General features: G+C 47.8%; 1 protein-coding gene across 2 annotated transcripts in view; it reads right to left on the bottom strand.

The window, feature by feature from the left end:
- Atg7 (autophagy related 7) overlaps positions 1-11,091 on the bottom strand; it is a 197,824-nt gene extending 186,733 nt beyond the window's left edge. The window contains exons 1-2 of one of the 2 annotated variants that reach the window (XM_060383957.1): positions 11,018-11,032; positions 7,758-7,778 (exon numbers count right to left, since the gene is read on the bottom strand). The gene's annotated coding sequence lies outside the window, so the exon portion shown is untranslated. Of the gene's footprint in view, positions 1-7,757; positions 7,779-11,017 lie in introns of both variants that reach the window. The other variant, XM_060383958.1, reaches the window with a different exon arrangement.
- Positions 11,092-17,442: the final 6,351 nt, after the last annotated feature.

Raw genomic sequence — 17,442 nt, 5'->3', positions numbered from 1 at the left:
ACACGCTCTCGTCTTCACTCAAGGCCAGTGATCTGCACACTAAGACAAATTCCAATGCACACTAAGACAAATTCCATCAGAGCCCCAAAAAGACTAATGTTGCCTGAGCTGGCCAGACAGGAAATGGGCTGCTCATGCCTCCCACCAGGGGAAGCATCTGAGCGTCACTTTGATGATCAGTTGTCAAGTGATGCTGGGTCAGCCATACCAATGGCCAGCAAGCTTTTCCTGAAAGTGGCTACAAAGTAAAAATTTTAGAAACTGCAAAACCACAAATAGTTTCTGTAATATATTATTCTTCCTTTTTTCAACCCTTAAAAAAAACCATCAAAACCAGAGCTGGAGAGCAGTTAAGAGCACTAACTGTTCTTCCAGAGGACCTAGGTTCACTCCCCAGCACCCACAGGGCAGCTCTCAACATTTCCAGGGAACCCAACATGCTCACAGACACCCGGACAGGCAAAATACCAATGCAAATAAATAAAAATAAATAATTTTTTTTAAAAAAGATGTCAAAACCAGAGGCTGGAGAAAGGACTCAGTGGGTGGGAACACGTACTGGGTCAGTATCCCCAGATTACATTGAAAAGCTTGAGTGTGGTCATACACGGCCAAACCCCAGAACTGGGAGGCAGGCAGGTGGACACTAGAGGCTGACTGGCAGGCCGGTCATCAAAACTGGTGAACTCCAGGGTCAATGGAGACCCCATCTCAAAGAGAAAAGGTAGACAGTGATACAGCAGGACACCCAATGTCCTCCTCTGACCTCCGAAAGTTAAAAAAACAAAAAACAAAAAAACTGTTTATTGTTATCATCATCATCATCATTATTGCTTTTTTTAATTTTAATTTTTTTTAATATTAATCACAAGTTGTTTACTTTGTATCTCAGCTGTGGCCTCCTCCCACATTCCCTCCCAATGGTTTTGCTTTTATGCTTTAGAGATAATGAAATTTCTGCCAGAATATTTTGCAGGACATCATAAATCACTGAGGGCTGCTGAAGGCCAAGCAGTGTCTAAGGTAGAAGTCAAAGGCTACAGTCGATTGGTCTACAGTGTGACTTTGTATAACAGTACATAGTAGTGCCACATACAATACATACGGGGCAAGGTCCTGAACATAGCCAAGGCTGACTGTGAACTTTCTATGAAGACCAAGCTGTCCCCTCAACTCACAACCCCCTCCCTTAATCTTCTGGGTCCTGGAAGTACAAGCATGTACCACCATGCCCAGCTCCCTGTAAATATGTTTTTATGATCAGGTAAATGCAGTCTAGGTAGAACGCTCACCCAGATGAACCTCAGATGAAGCGCAATTTAAAATTTACTGAGACTTGGTAACTTAGAAAGACTGACTCAGCAGGACTCCAGATGCTGGGAAACAGTTACCACACTTGCACACCTTGGGGATACCCTTCACAGTTCTCTTGATTCCTGCCGCTGCCTTTCGGCTCCTCTACTCTCAGCTTGTGACCCTGCCTCCCTGCATCTCTGCCTGGATGCTCTTCTTGAGGCAAAAGGCAAGTTACCTATTGTTCCCTGATGCCTGCTTTGAAGCTGCACTGAAGCTCTCCTCAACATTCACCTGTTGAGGCAAGCAAGCAGAGTTGACAGTTTAGTAACCTGGGACTCCACTTGGTATACCCTCTACATGTAAGAACACATCTGAGAGCCTGAGACATTTATCTGCCTATACTATGCACACGCACACGCACACTTTTTAAAAATGCACCCGGCAACCTGTTAGCAAGCTAAGACTCCCATTTGCATTTACCTACACATACACACTATTCATCTCCCAGCAACTGAATGGGTTTCTTCTTCCCTTGATAATGGTCAAATTCAGACAGATTCCAGTTAGTCCTGCTCTCTATTTGTCCAGGTAGAAAAAGACAAAATTACATCCTCAAGGGAATTTTTAGGGACGATTTCCTTTCCACCATCTTATACTTGTGCAGAACTAGAAGTGTATACAACTAAAATCAGATACAGGGAAGTGACATGTGCAGCAGAAAAAGCATTACCTGACCTGATCCATCAATACAGAGAACCCCCCAAAGTACAAAGCCCTTAGCAACAGCTCTTCCTTATTTAGACCCCATAATGAGACCCCAGGAAGTTATTTAGGGCCCTTGATTATCTTCACTCATGTGGCTCACTGTTTGCTGCTCTCTTGCAGTGTATTCTGACCTGTTCTATCACTTTGATTTGAATAATGATTCCTCACTATCTTTCCATCTGTATGGGCTTTATTTTAGTCTTCAATGAGAGGCCAAGAACCTGTGAACACTGAGCCCATAGTGCCACAGGTGACACTATAACTGCCTACCATTCTGAAGCCAGCTTAGAGTGTCCCTGTGCTTGAAAGTCTTTTCAATGCTACTCACACTACCCTCCTCAGCTCCTCTCTCATGGGCAACTGGCCAATTCTGCTGTCTCCAAGCCACCTCTGCATCTGCTGTCATGTTCACCTCTTTGCTTGACCATCTGCCTCCATCAACTCAATTGTAAATTTTCAAAGTATAGATCATGGTTAATGCTGGCCCCCATGTTGCTAGTCCCTTGCAGAATGGCTCTCAGTGTGACAATGGGGCTGGTGAGAAAGTTCAAGGGGTAAAGACACTTGCCACCAAACCTGACAACCTGAGCTGGATTCCTAGGACACGCGCACACGGTAGAAAGAGAGAAGCAACTCCTGCAACTGTTCTCTTACCTCCACATGAATGTCATGCAATACATGTGCACACACACCTAAGTAAATAACATAAAAACAAATGTCACTGGGGTGAATTCTGGATTCCTTTCTAGGAACCTCCCTCAAGGGACATTAGAGCAAGAGTCTTTATGTCTGGGAAGACAGACTATTGATGTTGGAAACTTGTTACCATAGACAGTGGTAACAAGCCTAAGGAACACATGGGGACCTGCTAACTCAGGAGGTCTCTGACTCACTGTTCTTCCTTCCTTGAGGACTAGTATGTCAGAGTTCAGAAAGAGGTGTACAAGTCAACTTAACTTACTACACATAAGCAGAGAAGAGGAAGTCCTTTTGAAAGTGCTCCTGTAACGGGAAGTTCAGGGTCTACCAGTAGCTTCCGCATAGCAGAAAGTGACCACGGGGACAAAACCTGGTCATTAAGACACCACCTTGAGCTGAGGTATGGCCCAGTGGTATGGCCTGCGCTTGGCACACTCAAAGCTCTGGGTTCTAGTTATAGCACAGGAAAAAAAAAATCTGTTGATGATGTTAAAGTTAATGCCAGCAAACATTATGTGCTATCACGTCATGAGAACAACATTGCTGCCCTGGGCACGTGAAAACATCAAAGGAATCCAAACTGAAAAACATTCTGCATAATGAATGACCAGGACTGGCTGACAACTGTCCAAGGTGTCACAGTTGTCAGAAGGCCAACTGAGGCTCTGCTGTGAACTGAGGACAGTAAGAAGACACAACTGGGCGGAGAGCAGGGCCCAGCTTCACTAAGGAGTATTCCTGGATAAAACCATAATGGAAAGCCGAGTGTGCTGAAATGCTAATTCTGCTTGGGAGACTAAGGAGAAGGATTGCCATGAGTAGGAGGCCAGCTTGAGCTACACAGTAAATTCAGGACTACATGATGAAAATGTATCTCAGAAAAACAACACACACACACACACACACACACCCCTCCTTGAACTGAATTTCTTTTTTCTTTTTGTTTGTTTTTTGAGACAGGCTTTCTCTGTGTAGCCTTGGCTGTCCTAGACTCACTTTGTAGACCAGGCTAGCCTCAAACTCTCAGAGATCTGCCTGCCTCTGCCTCCCCAAGTGCTGGGATTACAGGAATGAGCCACTGAGCATGGCTTCCTCCTAACATGTAGGACTTGCTTTAAAAAAGAATTGTCTTTCGTGAACTAGTACTATTCTACTGTTTCTCTTTTGTTTTGTTACCAAGCATGCTGAAGAAGGAGGTATTTGGGCTTCAATGTTTATGAAATAAATAGAAGATGTGTTTGCTGGGGTGTGTTGAGGCAGCCCAGCGGTTCTCTCTCAGCATGGGGCTAATTGGATGGGACAAGGCAAATTGCAGGCTGATGTAGGATTGTTAGATACAAAGGAGGTAGAAAGTTAGCAGCTACACAACAACAAAAGTCTCTATTCATGGACCTGGAGAGGGGAGCGGATAAACACAGCAGCCTACCCATCTCCCAAATGGCCTCACAATCATTTTTCTGTGTGTTTTGGGCTTTTTGTTTGCTTTCTTTGAGACAGCTTAGAAGTTTATAACGGTTCAGAGAGGAAACGCCAGAAGCAGAGTTGGCAAAATGCACAATGAAAAATCTGGCCTGAAGCTCCCTAGGAGCCAGGCTCCAGGTCCACTTGATACTAGCTACGGAACTTAGATTTCCCCATCTGTGATGTTTGGACAGTTGTCACAACCCAGGGTACCGGGCTGCCCCTGGAAGATGAAGGAGGATGGGAATGTTTGCTCCACAGCCTGGCATCCAGGAGGTAGAGGAACGGCTGCAATCCATTTTCCAGTCCCCCTTTGTGCTAGTCAACAGCATTCCACAAACATGGCTCCCCCAAACTCTGCCTAAAATGTACCTGCCTGGGGCTTCTCCTCTCAAAGGAGCCCAACAGCCATAGCACAAGCTGTTTGTGAATAGGGCAGTCAGCTCCTGCTGAGAACCCCCACAGAGAAGGTAGAAGGGAGGAGTTCCCAGAACCCAGAGCTCCACCAGGGAGACAGGAAGTGGAGACAGCAGAATTCTCAGATGTTCCATCCTCCGATAGCAATGGTGTACTCAGTGGAAAAGCAACAAAGGGACCCTGTCTCAAAAAGGTGGAAAGCGAGGGCTGGCATCCGAGGTTGGTATCTGACCTCCACACCTGCACGCTTATTCAAAAAGTACACACCTGCATACAAATTTCTTTTAAAGTTTTGGGGCTGGCACAAACTCTGTGATCTTCAGTGGTAAACAGCCTGCAAGATCTGCTAGTGCTATGGTGGCACAAAGCTTGTGGAAGTGAACAACCAATAACTGATTTGACTTAAGGCCCACGCCATGAGATGGAACCCATTCCTGACACTGTGAAGGTGACCAAGAACCAGGGATTCGGTAGCCCAGAGACCTAGGGTAAAACCAAATAATCCTGATCTAAAAAAGAAAAACAAACAAAAACGACCTGAAGCCCACAGGCAAGAAGACAGTGCAGTAGGGCACACTGTAGGATGGAGGAGAGGGAGGACAGAGTTTCACAAGTTAAAGACTTCAATCCTACCTCGGGCCCATCCCATCTGTCTTCCAACTCCCGAGACTTTTCTGCATCTATACACAAGATGCTGCTGACTGCAGAAGGATTGTGAGGATTCAATCAGAAAATGCATATAGTCGCTGTGCAAGAGGCATACAAAACAGATAGCAAAGGGGCTGGGATTTAATGTGATCACAGAGCCATTGCTTAGCAAGCACAGGGCCCTGGGTTCAGTCCCCAACATGGGGGCAATGAGCTAACACCATCAACACATGTTAAAGATGTAGAGGTTTCCTATCTTTCAGCAAATGTTTACCTGATCTCCTGCCCCTACCCACCCTGCATGCAATATTTCAGGGTTTGGTAGCAGATAGCATAGGCCTACCTTCAGAGCTAACTGTGTTAGGCAAGACATGCTGGAACAGCAGCACAACTTGGAAGTGAAACAAGAACAGTATACAGAGCTTGGCCAAGGTCTGGACAGGTGTGGTGAGGAAGGATGTCTAAACTGCAGTAAGTAGGCCAGATTGTTTCCCATGGATACCCTTTAGTCAAGGTCTTAAAAACCAGAAAAGAACTCTCAGCAGAGGCTTAGGGAAGGCTGAATAGAATATTTTTTTCTTTTGAGCTTCACACTACAAAATGTTGAACTTGGCTTGTTTCCTCTCAATTAAAGGGAAACAAAAATGATACCCTGTGGTTACTGTTACAAAGCAAAGCAAAATAAAACAGCCCAACATACTTCTGAATCTTGAGAAATGGGGGCTGGTGGCGCAGCAGCACCAAACAGTACTGGATCAGGAAGCTACCCTGGGACTGAAGGGGTGGCCTGTGGCTAACAGCACTTCAGTGAGTAAGCATGAGGATCTGAGTTCAAATGCCACCTTCTATGTAAAAAGCCATGAACCACCAAGCATCCCTGTAACTGAATGCTGTGGAGGCATTGAAACTTGCTGGCTGCCAGCCTAGCTCCAACTTCAGTGAGAGACCCTGTTGCAAAGAAATAAGGTGAAGAATAGCAGGAAACTCACTGTCTGCCTCTGGCCTTCATTCATGTACCCTCACACGTGTATACCCATAAACACACACACACACACACACACACACGAAGCAGAAGAAAGAACTATGACAGAAACTAGAAAAAGAATAGTGTTCTACCTTGACTTTTGTTTTCTGAGACAAGGTCTTATTATGTGGCCCAAGTTGGTCTGGAATATGGGTATTTACTTATTTATTTACTTAATTATTTGGTTTTTTGAGAATGGGTTTCTCTGTGTAGCCCTGGCTGTCCTGAACTCGCTTTGTAGACCAGGCTGGCCTTGAACTTAAGACAGATCTACCTGCCTCTGCCTCCCTAAGTGCTGGGATTACAGACGTGCACTACCTCACCCGGCTCCTCCATTTTTTTATGAAGGGCACCATTCCAGGCTTTTTGTTCATTTGTTTGTTTGTTCTGGAATGTGTACTCCTCATGCCTCAGCCTTCTAAGGGAAGGTACAAACCAACAGGCCCAACTGGGAAATATCAACATTTTGAAAAGAACTCAATTCTCTACAAATTCTACATTTTCTATTATATTTCAATTTATTTGGTAGGAAGAAGTGAGCATCCCACAGTGTGCACGTGGGGATCAGAGGACAACATGTTCTTGCTGTCCGCTATGTGGGTCCTGGGGGTCAAACTCAGGTCATCAGACTTAGTACCTTTCCCCACTAATCCTTCTTTTTGACACAGTGCATTCTTCTATTAATTTAACCTTTCCTGCTATGAAGATGGAACTCAGGGTTTCCTGCATGACCAGCAAGTGATGCTGCACACACCAGTCCTCTTCTCCTTTTTTTCTTTTTTTTTTTTCTGAGACAGGGTTTCTTTGTGTAGCCCTGGCTGTCCTGAACTTGCTTTGTAGAAGGCTGGTCTTGAACTCACAGAATCTGCCTGCCTCTGCCTCCCCAAATGCTGGGATTACAGACGTGCATTACCTCGCCCGGATCCTCCATTTTTTTATGAAGGGCTCTGAAGCCCAGGGAGTAACTTGTAGAAGTGGGGCAGAGGCACTGTGGCATGCAATCACTGCCTGCTGGGCCACACATGATATCATCCCTGCTTCCCAGATGCCTTTCAGCCTACAACTCTCCCATGGTTTTGCTTCCCTTCAGGCCATGCAGTGTCACCCACAGTCCCTGGCTCTTATCACCTGCAACACTCTTCACCTGGAGTGCCCTGCCCATTGTTACAGGTGTGTTCAACCTGTTGATACTACAGCAGCATAGTGTCACCTATAAAGTTCATGCTGTCCAACTGTGTAAAATAAGATTAAAATCTATTTTTAAATAAATTTGCAATTTTGTGTTGGGCTGCACTCGAAGCTGTTCGAGCCACATGCAACTCCAAGGCCACTCATTGGGCATGACTGCCAGGCCCAGGATAAAGTGCCAGCGTGGCTCTAGATCCCCCAGCGCTTTTTGCCTGCAACAAAAGTCCTCCTTCCTCAAACCTATGCAAGAGCTTCTTACCAGATCGTCACAAGTCAGCTCCTGGAAGACAAGGAAACACACATTCCTCATTTTAGTATCCCCAGATTCCGGGGCTGTGTAAGGCACCAAGCAGATGCTTAAGAAGTATCCATGCTTATTTTCTGTAATGAGACACTGGCTAAAGAAAAGGACACTCCCCTCCACCCTACCCCCCTCCCAGCGATGCAAGGGTTTTCTCTCTAACTCTGGCTTTCCTGGAACTCTTTCTGTAAACCAGAATTGCCAGAATCCAAGAGATCTACCCACCTCTACCTCAGGAGTGCTGGGTGTATGACACTATATTGGGCTTCAGAAAATGAATCTTGAACCCGTGGTTGAGTAATAAGGCCCTATCCTTAACTCTTTAAAGGGTTTCAGAACTCATGTCACATGCTGACCACAAAAAAAAAAAAAAAAGGAAAGATAGATATTCCAGGTAAATGAGAGCAGAGCTCTATGCAAGACAGTTATAAGTCATGCAGGAAAACTGGGGGACAAAGCTGGAGTGGAGACAGTTTTCATTATTTAAGTGTGGCTCAAATATCATCTCAGATAATTTATTCTTATTCACCAGCTTCTCAAGGAGAAACAAAATGGCTCCTGGTGTCCATGTAGCTCTCTATCCTGTCACCTGGGTTTCTGTAGAGACTCTCAGGACTTGAGTCACCTCCCACTCCTTGGAAGTATTCTATTTCCTCATTCATTCATTTTTGGAGACAGGACTTCATGAAGCCCAAGTTGGCCTTGACCAAGGTATGCAGCTGAAGATGACCTCTCTTTCCATTTTCCTGTGTGTGTTGTCCATGTATGTATATGCATGTTTGCATTATGTGAAGGCACATGTGCATGGGGTACACAAATGAGCACATCCAAGTGGAGGACCCAGGTTGAACTTGGGAATCATCCTCCGTTATTGCATTCCATCTTGTTTCACTGAAGCAGTCTCTCGATCAAATCCAGATTTCATCAACATGGCTAATTAGCTGGCCTGCTTGCTCTGCAGAGCCAGTCTCCACCTTCCAAGGCTGGAATGACAAGCAGGCCACCAAGCCTACCTGGCATTTATGGGGATTCTGGGGCTCTGGACTCTTGATTCTCATGTTTGCATGGCATGGGTCAGCCAGGGAAACATCTCTCCAGCCCTCAGACCAGGATACTCTCAAGATCATAGAGATCTGCCTCCTTCTAGAATGGAGATTAAGGATTTCACTACCACACCTGTCAAAAACCTTGAACTCTATTTGTTTGCTTTTAAGGCAGGGTCTCTCTGTATAGTCTTGGCTTATAGCTCAGTCTGTAGACCACGCTGGCCTTGAACTCAGAGATCCACCTGTCTCTGCTTCCAGAGTGCTGGGATTAAAGGTCTGCGCCATCACACTGAAACTAGCACCTTGAACTCTTGATCCTTCTCTGCCTTGTCTATTTCAGCCTCCCAGGTGCTGAGATTAAGGTAAGCAGTGCAAACTCATGTAAAGTATACCATTTATTGACAATCACCACCATCATCACCACTAAGTGGGGTTAGGGGACCCTATTTCATCTTTAAAGCTACAAGTAAAGCCTGGTAGATACTGGGCATTCAAATCTGCCTTTTATTTGGTACATATATCTATATCATGTATATATCTACACCAGACACTTTTTTTTAAATGTTGGGATTTAATAATAAACAATACAAAAATCTTGCTTCACAACAGAGCTCACTCTGGGTAAAAAACTAAATGCATTTAGCCACAGAGTGAGAAGGAAGGCAATCTAGCAGTTTGCAAAGGTACGTGGGGCAACTAAGAGCAAGTGTGATTCCAATAGGGCAGTGAGCTGTGTCTGCTAGCCACAGGCCCGAGCTCTTCACATGACTTTTTGAGTAAGAACTGGGTGGAGGCAAGCTGGAAGCAACAGGAAGTCATAAGCTTTCACAAACTGAGGCCAGTGGCCAAGGTATCCTAAGATACCTAAGTCCCAGCCCCCAAAAGCAGACAATCTGTGGGAAAGGGAAAGCCTGGGACAGAACTCTCGTGTTTAACTCTCGTGTTTACAGCCACAGACATGTCTAGTTAGCAGTTAGAAGACCTTAAACAAACAAACAACAAAGTCAAAACAACAACAAACCCCACCAAATCAGCACGTTAGAGAGGGAATGTGCATTTGTGATGAGGGTTTAAAAAATAAGGGGGTTGGAATGGGAGTGAAGCTTCGTTGATAAAAAGTATTGTTCGGCCTGCAAAAAGCCCTATGTTTAATTTTCCAGCAGCAGAAAACCCCGGCATAATGGTACACACCTGTAATCCCTGAGGAGGTGGACGTAGAAGTAGAAAAATTCAAAAAGCCAGCTTGTACTGGATTCAATGTTCAAAGCCAGCCTGGGCTACATGGTTAAAAAAAAATTAATTTGTACTGGAAAGCTGGCTGGACTCAGTGGTTACCGAGTTGTGTACTGTGATAGCAGAACCTGGGTCGGGTTTCCAGGCCCCATGTCAGGCACAACACTGTACCTCCACTTCTGCTGGGATCTGACATGTCTTGTTTCTGGGAGATTCTCTGGGTATCTACACTCATGTGAGCGCACACACACATAACACACGCCCACAATTAGAAAGTTTTAAAGAATTAAAATAGTATTAAGATACAGGTTGGATTCGGTTTCACTTCCGATTCAATTTGGGATATGCTTGGTAACTGAACCCAGGGGCCTGGGATGCCAAGGAAACGCTCTGGGACTGAATTACATGCCACACTTTTTTTTTTTTTCTTCTAGTTTTCAAAAAGGTCTGTGTCTGATTGTCCAGGCTGGTTCGAAATCGCAATTCTCTTGGTTCAGCCTCCCTGCGGCTGGGGTCACCCCTCTATGCGACCATGCCAGGCTCAGAAACTTTCTGACGCATTCATTTGCCTCACCAGGCTGATTCCTACAAAGTATTAGTTCATAACCTCTGAGCCTTTTAAGGGAATGAAGAGCCTGTCTTAAAAAAGCATTGAAGTTAGCACTGTCTCCTCCTCATAAAACAAGATCAAAGCCCTTCAAAGACCAGAGGCACAGGCTCATTTGTGGGCCCGTCCATACACATTGCAAAGACATCACTTGACAGAATGAGAGACCAGAGGCGCCTTCCGACACCAGGATCGGAACACTCCCTGCCGGGGTACGAGCGGACTGAGTATTTACAGGTGAAGGATATTCCAGAACAGCCCAAGAGCAGCCTCAGCTTTCCTAAGTAAACCCCGCCAGGCCCGCGCCTGCTCCACAACCACGACTTACTTACCGCCGCTCAACTTCCGGCAACCAGAGCCCCAGCCGCGCCGCGCGGCCCAATGACGTAATAACCCAGCCCCCACAAACGCGGAAGCCGTGCGGGCATGCGCAGTTAGATAACAACAAGGGCCCTTAGCACCATCCAAACGGGGCGTAACGCCTGAAGGCTACTCTCTTTACACCTTGAGATTTTAAGGATTTTAAGCCACTTTCCTGCTAGTGGCTCTAGAGGACAACGAAATGACTGTGATTATTATCAAATTCCCAGGGGATTTCTAGAGTGCAGGTGTAGAAACAATATTTGCTTTTATTCTTTGCATTTTAATTTAATTTTTTAAAAATGACAGACTACATAGCCTTGGCTGTCCTGGATCTGTATGCATACATCAGTCTAGTCTCAAACTAACAGAGATTACCTGCCTCTGCTTTCCCCCAGTGTTGGGATTAAAAGCTTACACAACCATACCTCATAAAAGGAGCTGACTTGCATAGGGAAACCCTATGATTCTGAAAAACGAAATAGCATCGAAAATACGCACCAACCTACTGCAGCCAGAAGGTTCAGTGACAATTAAATCTTCTTGAAGAACCTCTTACAAGCCAGGCAGCGTGGCATATGCCTTTAATCCCAACATTCGGGAGGCAGAGGCAGGTGGATCTCTGAGTTCCAGGTCATTCTGGTCTGCAAAGCAACCTGCAGGACAGCCAAGGCTACAAAAAGAAACACTGTTTCAACAAAACAAAACAAAACAAAACAAAACAAAACAAAACACGAAAACAAACAAGCAAACAAAGATGATACTACTGGCAAAAAAACGAGAAAATATTTTTGACAGGACAACAAACATAAAATGCTCTAGCCTGGAGAGTCTTGCATTGAAGGAGTGACTTCCTTAGAGATCGGAGTGCACTTGACATGATTTAGGTCAATAGCCCCCAGCATGATCAGCGTTCAAGGGAAGCATCCTGATACCACATCTCCATAGCTGAGATTACAGTCGATGGACACCTTTCTTGGCACACAATGCCATTGGAGAGCCTCCAGGGACTCATTATAATAACATGAAGGATGATTTATTGATTCCATACATTCAGGGTTTTCTATTTCTAATGCGTAAATTACAAGAAGTCAGCAATTTATGTGCATCCTATGAAGGGGGAAAACAGTAGTAAAACAATGTAAAGTGGTTCCTGGAGTGACATTGGAGTCAGGTTGACAGCGAGTAATCTTACAATCTGACAAATGAGAAAAAACACAGTTTTAAGGAGGAGGCATGAAGCTAGGCAACAAGTGGGAAATGACTGGAAATGGAGACCACACTGACTACAGGTAGGCAAAGGTGTGAGGACTGAAGCTGGCTAAAAATCCCAGTTGATCAATAATTTCTGCGTCCAAGTTATCATTTTGCCTCAAACATAGAAGAAAATAAGATGACAGGTATGTGTTCCTGTTTCTGATGACAGCTTTTCTATGTTTAATGAGGAACACACAAGACCAAGAAAAATAAAAGAATCAAAAAGGAGCTATCACAAGGAGAAGGGACTGAGTCCAATGTTGGACTGTTTACAATCCTAAACAGCCCGCTCCCTAGGGTTTCCTTTGATGGCAGAAGATAAGCTTGGGAAGAATGGAAGGACACTAGGGCCATGGAGAGGCATAAGCACAATTCAAATGACTGACATTTCCCTAATGTTCATGCAAACACATAAGGCATTTCATCTTTTAGGAACAACAGGAACTGTGGGGGACTGGCCATGGCCTTATTGCAGGAGAAATAGGGAAGGCATGCAAACATCAATTTTATTTCAGCCATACTCTGCAAGAAGTCCTCTTGAACAAAGATCCCTATCACCACTCCACAGAAAACAAAACAAAACCCTTAATATAACTAATATCCCAACATGCAGGCCGCAGGTAACTGTCAGTTTCCCACTTCTTCTGAGGACATTAGGGTCCACACATTCCAAGACTATCCGGGTGCCAACATAGGTCACAGTAAACTATTTCTGCAATTCTTAACACACTTCTCGAGGTATGGAGACCACCACACTCACAACATAGGAGATACAGAAAGTCCCAGGCAGATCATGAAAAGAAACAATGTTCAAAGACCCCCCCAGTATCCAAGCTCTGTAGTGAGAGACATCAAAAGGTACACAGGATCAAAAGATAGATCAAAACATACACAGGAGAAGATTGTGACATTAACTGAAGAGGGAATGGGTCCTGAAAGGATGCTCATAATGTTTGATGAAGTCACTGAGAAATAACAGGCATGGGTATAAAAACTGATAGGAAGATATAACACTCCAGAATTGTAGGCTATAACCTAGAACCTAGGCACCTGAGATGGAGGTGGTAAGGACTGGGGATAAACATTCATCAAAAACAGGAAAATAATTAAACTCATTCTCTGCCAAAGGACACACTAACGCCCCAGGCCACCATACAGAAAGGGTTCTAGGACCGAAAATAAAAACAGAAGAAGTGCCGAGAAATCAACCCAGACAAATTCTGCTCACCCTCCAAGAGAAAAACAGAAACACACATCTATGCACACAATTCATGCAGGCCACAGCCACTTTGTCCCTCAAAAAAAAAAAAAAAAAAAAAAGGGGGGGGGGCCAGGGAGAGTGTCTCCCACGTGGAAATCCAGCACTGAGGCACTGAAAGCTGGAGGCAACTCTAGCTCAAGACTACGCGGTGCTACACAGGGAGGCCAATTTTAATGCGTCTCAAAAAACCCCAAAAGGGCTGCTCGGGACCTGCTGCTTCAAAGCCACCTCTCAGCCTTTTCCAGCAGCCAGGAGGAAGAAGCCCAAGCTCACGGGCTTCTGGGTGGGTTTCTTGCCCAAGGATCTTGCTGGACACAGCATCCTGAAACTCCCTAGGCCGCCCTGGATTCTCTTCAGCTGAGGTCTGCCCTATGGACTGGGACCCTGCAAGACCTGGATGCAAGGCTCAAGGCCCCACGGTGAGCTGGAAGGCGGTTCTTCCTTTTCAAATGCTGCTTTTGGCCAGGCGCATGCGCAGGAGCGCCTGGAAAAAAACGGGTCCCTAGCACCTAGCCAAGAGGGGTGTAAATCCAGCCTGCTGCTGCTGCTGGCTCAGCCTTCTCAGAAAGGCGCTGCCTTGCTGCTAGCGACTCCAGAGGACCCCCGTACGACCCGATTCAGTGTCAGCCTAGGCAGGAGGACTCTGAACCGTCTGGCGGAGATTCGGAGATTCGGGGAGGCTTTCTTTGTGTTCTGTAATTGCCCTTTGAGCAGTGCTGCTTGCCTTGTGGCTGGAGGCAGTGGTCTCCTTGTCTTCCTGGAAAGCCAGGGCTGTCCCAGCCACCCTGAAAGAGGGTCTGTTCTGGGGACAAGGGGTCACCTGCTAGGATCGAGTTCTCTACTACAGGCTGGCCTGGAGCCAAAGGCCAGGGTCCTGCTCTCAGCTTCCCTCTGCTCAGTGTCCAGGCCTGGGCCACCATGTCCGGCTCACAGTGCCTGTGCCATGGTCAGGGCAGCCCTAGTCCCTGGAACCAGGTCTAGGGATTGATTCACTCTCTGTAGGCATTCCCGATCTGAAGTGAGACCAGGGTCCCCAGAAAGCATCCATTGAGTCGATTAGACACAGACAAGTGAGGTGCCCAAGAGATGAACCATGACATGTGCCTAGTTGGAAGATACAGGGTCGTGGAGCCAGAATGGCAGCAAGACTCTTCTGTCGTGGGGATTGAGAACCAACCCGGACTCAGGGAGGAGGTTGCAGGCTAGACGTGCAAGGATGAGAGCCTTGTGGAATCAGAAAACTGGACCATAGAAGTGGCAGAGGAACCTGGTGTGTAATGATGCAGAGGGCTGACTCCTATGGAGAGAGAGTTATCATGCCGGCATGAGGAGCATGGACCAGACCTGTGCATCCATGAGGAGAGCTGGGCGTGCAGAGAACCTTGCCTTGGAGCCAGCACTGTGGGACTCATAGAGTGGAGCTCCAGGCGGGTGGGGGTGGGGATTGCCTGCTGTCCAGACCTAGAGAACAGAGCTCCAAGGGGTCAGACAGGACCACTAGGGCAGGCCACCCTAGAGAGACGGTTTTACCCACTATCGATCCAACAGCAGAAGCCCCCGACAATCCTTCTCACACCCAAGCCAGCCCTGCTCTACTCCCCCTCCTAGAGAAACACACATCTCATTTCTGGAATGCACACATTTCACGCTGGGCCCCTGCCGTTCGTTGCCTCCCTCCTGGAAAAGAAGGGCCAGGGAGAGTGTCTCCCACGGGTAAATCCAGCACTCAGGCTTGGAAAGATGGAGGCAACCCTCGCTAAAGACTCGGCGGTGCTAAACCCGGCCAGGCCCCTTTTACCGCCTCTCACAGAACCCCGAAAGGGCTGCTAGGGACCTGCTGCTCCAAAGCCACCTCTCAGCCAATTCCAGCAACCAAGAGGGAGCGGCAGAAGCCCAAGTGCTTCTGGGCGGCGTTATGCACTAGGATCTTGCTGGGAAAAAGCATCCTGAAACTCCCTAGGCTGCCCTGGATTCTCTTCAGCTGAGGTCTGCCCTATGGGCTGGGACCCTGCAAGGCCTAGATGCAAGGCGCGAGGCCCCACCCTGAGCTGGAAGGCGGTTCTTCCTTTTCAAAAGCTGCTTTCGGCCTGGCGCATGCGCAGGAGCGCCTGGGAAAAAACGGGTCCCTAGCACCTAGCCGAGAGGGGTGTAACTCCAGCCTGCTGCTACTGCTGGCTCAGGCTTCTCAGGAAGGCGCTGCCTTGCTGCTAGCGACTCCAGAAAACCCCCGGACGACCCGATTCAGTGTCAACCTAGGCAGGAGGACTCTGAACCGTCTGGCCGAGATTCGGGGAGGCTTTCTTTGTGTTCTTTAATTGCCCTTTGAGCAGTGCTGCTTGCCTTATGGCTGGAGGCAGTGGTCTCCTTGTCTACCTGGAAGGGCAGGGCTGTCCCAGTCCTCCAACACTATTGAACGTTGGCCTGGAATTCACACGGAGGCACCTGCCTCTGCCTCCCCGGGTCTGAGAGCCAAGGCATGTGCCACCTGCATGGATGAAAAGCCCGCCATTCTCCCAGCAGAGACGAGTAGATCAGACAGCAGACAGTGCCCAGTAAGCGCTTCTCGGCCGGCGAAACCACCACTACCCTCAGCCTGATTAAAGCAGGGACAACGGCGGACATGGTGAATTGCTCCACCCTGGGAGGTCACCCTGAAAGAGGGTCTGTTCTGGGAGCAAGGGGTCACCTGCTAGGATCGGGTTCTCTACTCCAGGCTGGCATGGAAGCACAGGCCAGGGTCCTGCTCTCAGCTTCCCTCTGCTCGGTGTCCAGGCCTGGGCCACCACGTCCGGCTCACAGTGCCTTTGCCATGGTCAGGGCAGCCCTATTCCCTGGAACGAGGACTAGCTCTGTAGGCATTAGCGAGCTGAAGTGAGACCAAGGTCCGCAGAGAGCAGCCATTGAGTCGTTTAGAAGACTCACAGAGAAGTGAGGTGCCCAAGAGATGAACCAGGACATGTGCCTAGTTGCAAGAGACAGGGTCTTGGGGCCCGAATGGCAGCAAGGCTCTTCCGTCCTGGGAACTGAGGACCAATCCGCACTCAGGGAGGAGCTGGCAGGCTAGACCTGCAGGGATGGGAGCCTTGTGGAATCAGAAATCTGGCCCATAGAAGTGGCAGAGGAACCCAGAGTGGAATGATGCCGAGAGATGACTCCTCAGGAGAGAGAGGTATCATGCAGGCATGAGGAGCAGAGGTCAGACCTGAGCATCCAGGACGAGAGCTGGGCGTGCAGACATGCTTGCCTGGGAGCCAGCACTGTGGGAGTCATAGAGCGAAGGACCCAAGGGGCTGGCTGCTGTCCAGCAGCGCAGAACGGGGCTCCAAGGAGTCAGACAGGACTCCTAGGGCAGGCCGCCCCACAGAGAGGGGTCTACACCGATCGATCCAAGAGCAGAAGCCACGGACAATCCTTCTCACCCCAAGCCAGCCCTGCTCTACTCCCCCTCCTAGAGATACACAGGCACACACATCTCATTTCGGGAATGCACCCATTTCATGCAGGGGCCCCTGCCGTTGCCTCCCTCCTGGAAAAGAAGGGCCAGGGAGAGTGTCTCCCACGTGCAAACCCAGCACTCAGGCTTGGAAAGATGGAGGCACCCCTCGCACAAGCCTCGGCGGTGCTAAACCCAGTGAGGTCCCTTTACCGCCTCTCACAGAACCCCAAAAGGGCTGCTAGGGACCTGCTGCTCCCAAGCCACCTCTCTGCCTTTTCCAGCAGCGAAGAGGGAGCGGACTAAGGCCCGGTGCATCTGGGCGGGGTTTTGTCCTAGGATCTTGCTGGGCACAGCATCCTGAAACTCCCTAGGCCGCCCTGGATTCTCTCCAGCTGAGGTCTGCCCTATGGGCCTGCGACCCTGCAAGGCCTAGATGCCAGGCA

Source organism: Meriones unguiculatus, chromosome 5 (assembly GCF_030254825.1).
Source record: "Meriones unguiculatus strain TT.TT164.6M chromosome 5, Bangor_MerUng_6.1, whole genome shotgun sequence".
Lineage (NCBI taxonomy): Eukaryota > Metazoa > Chordata > Mammalia > Rodentia > Muridae > Meriones > Meriones unguiculatus.
This window is presented reverse-complemented; position numbering and strand designations above follow the sequence as displayed.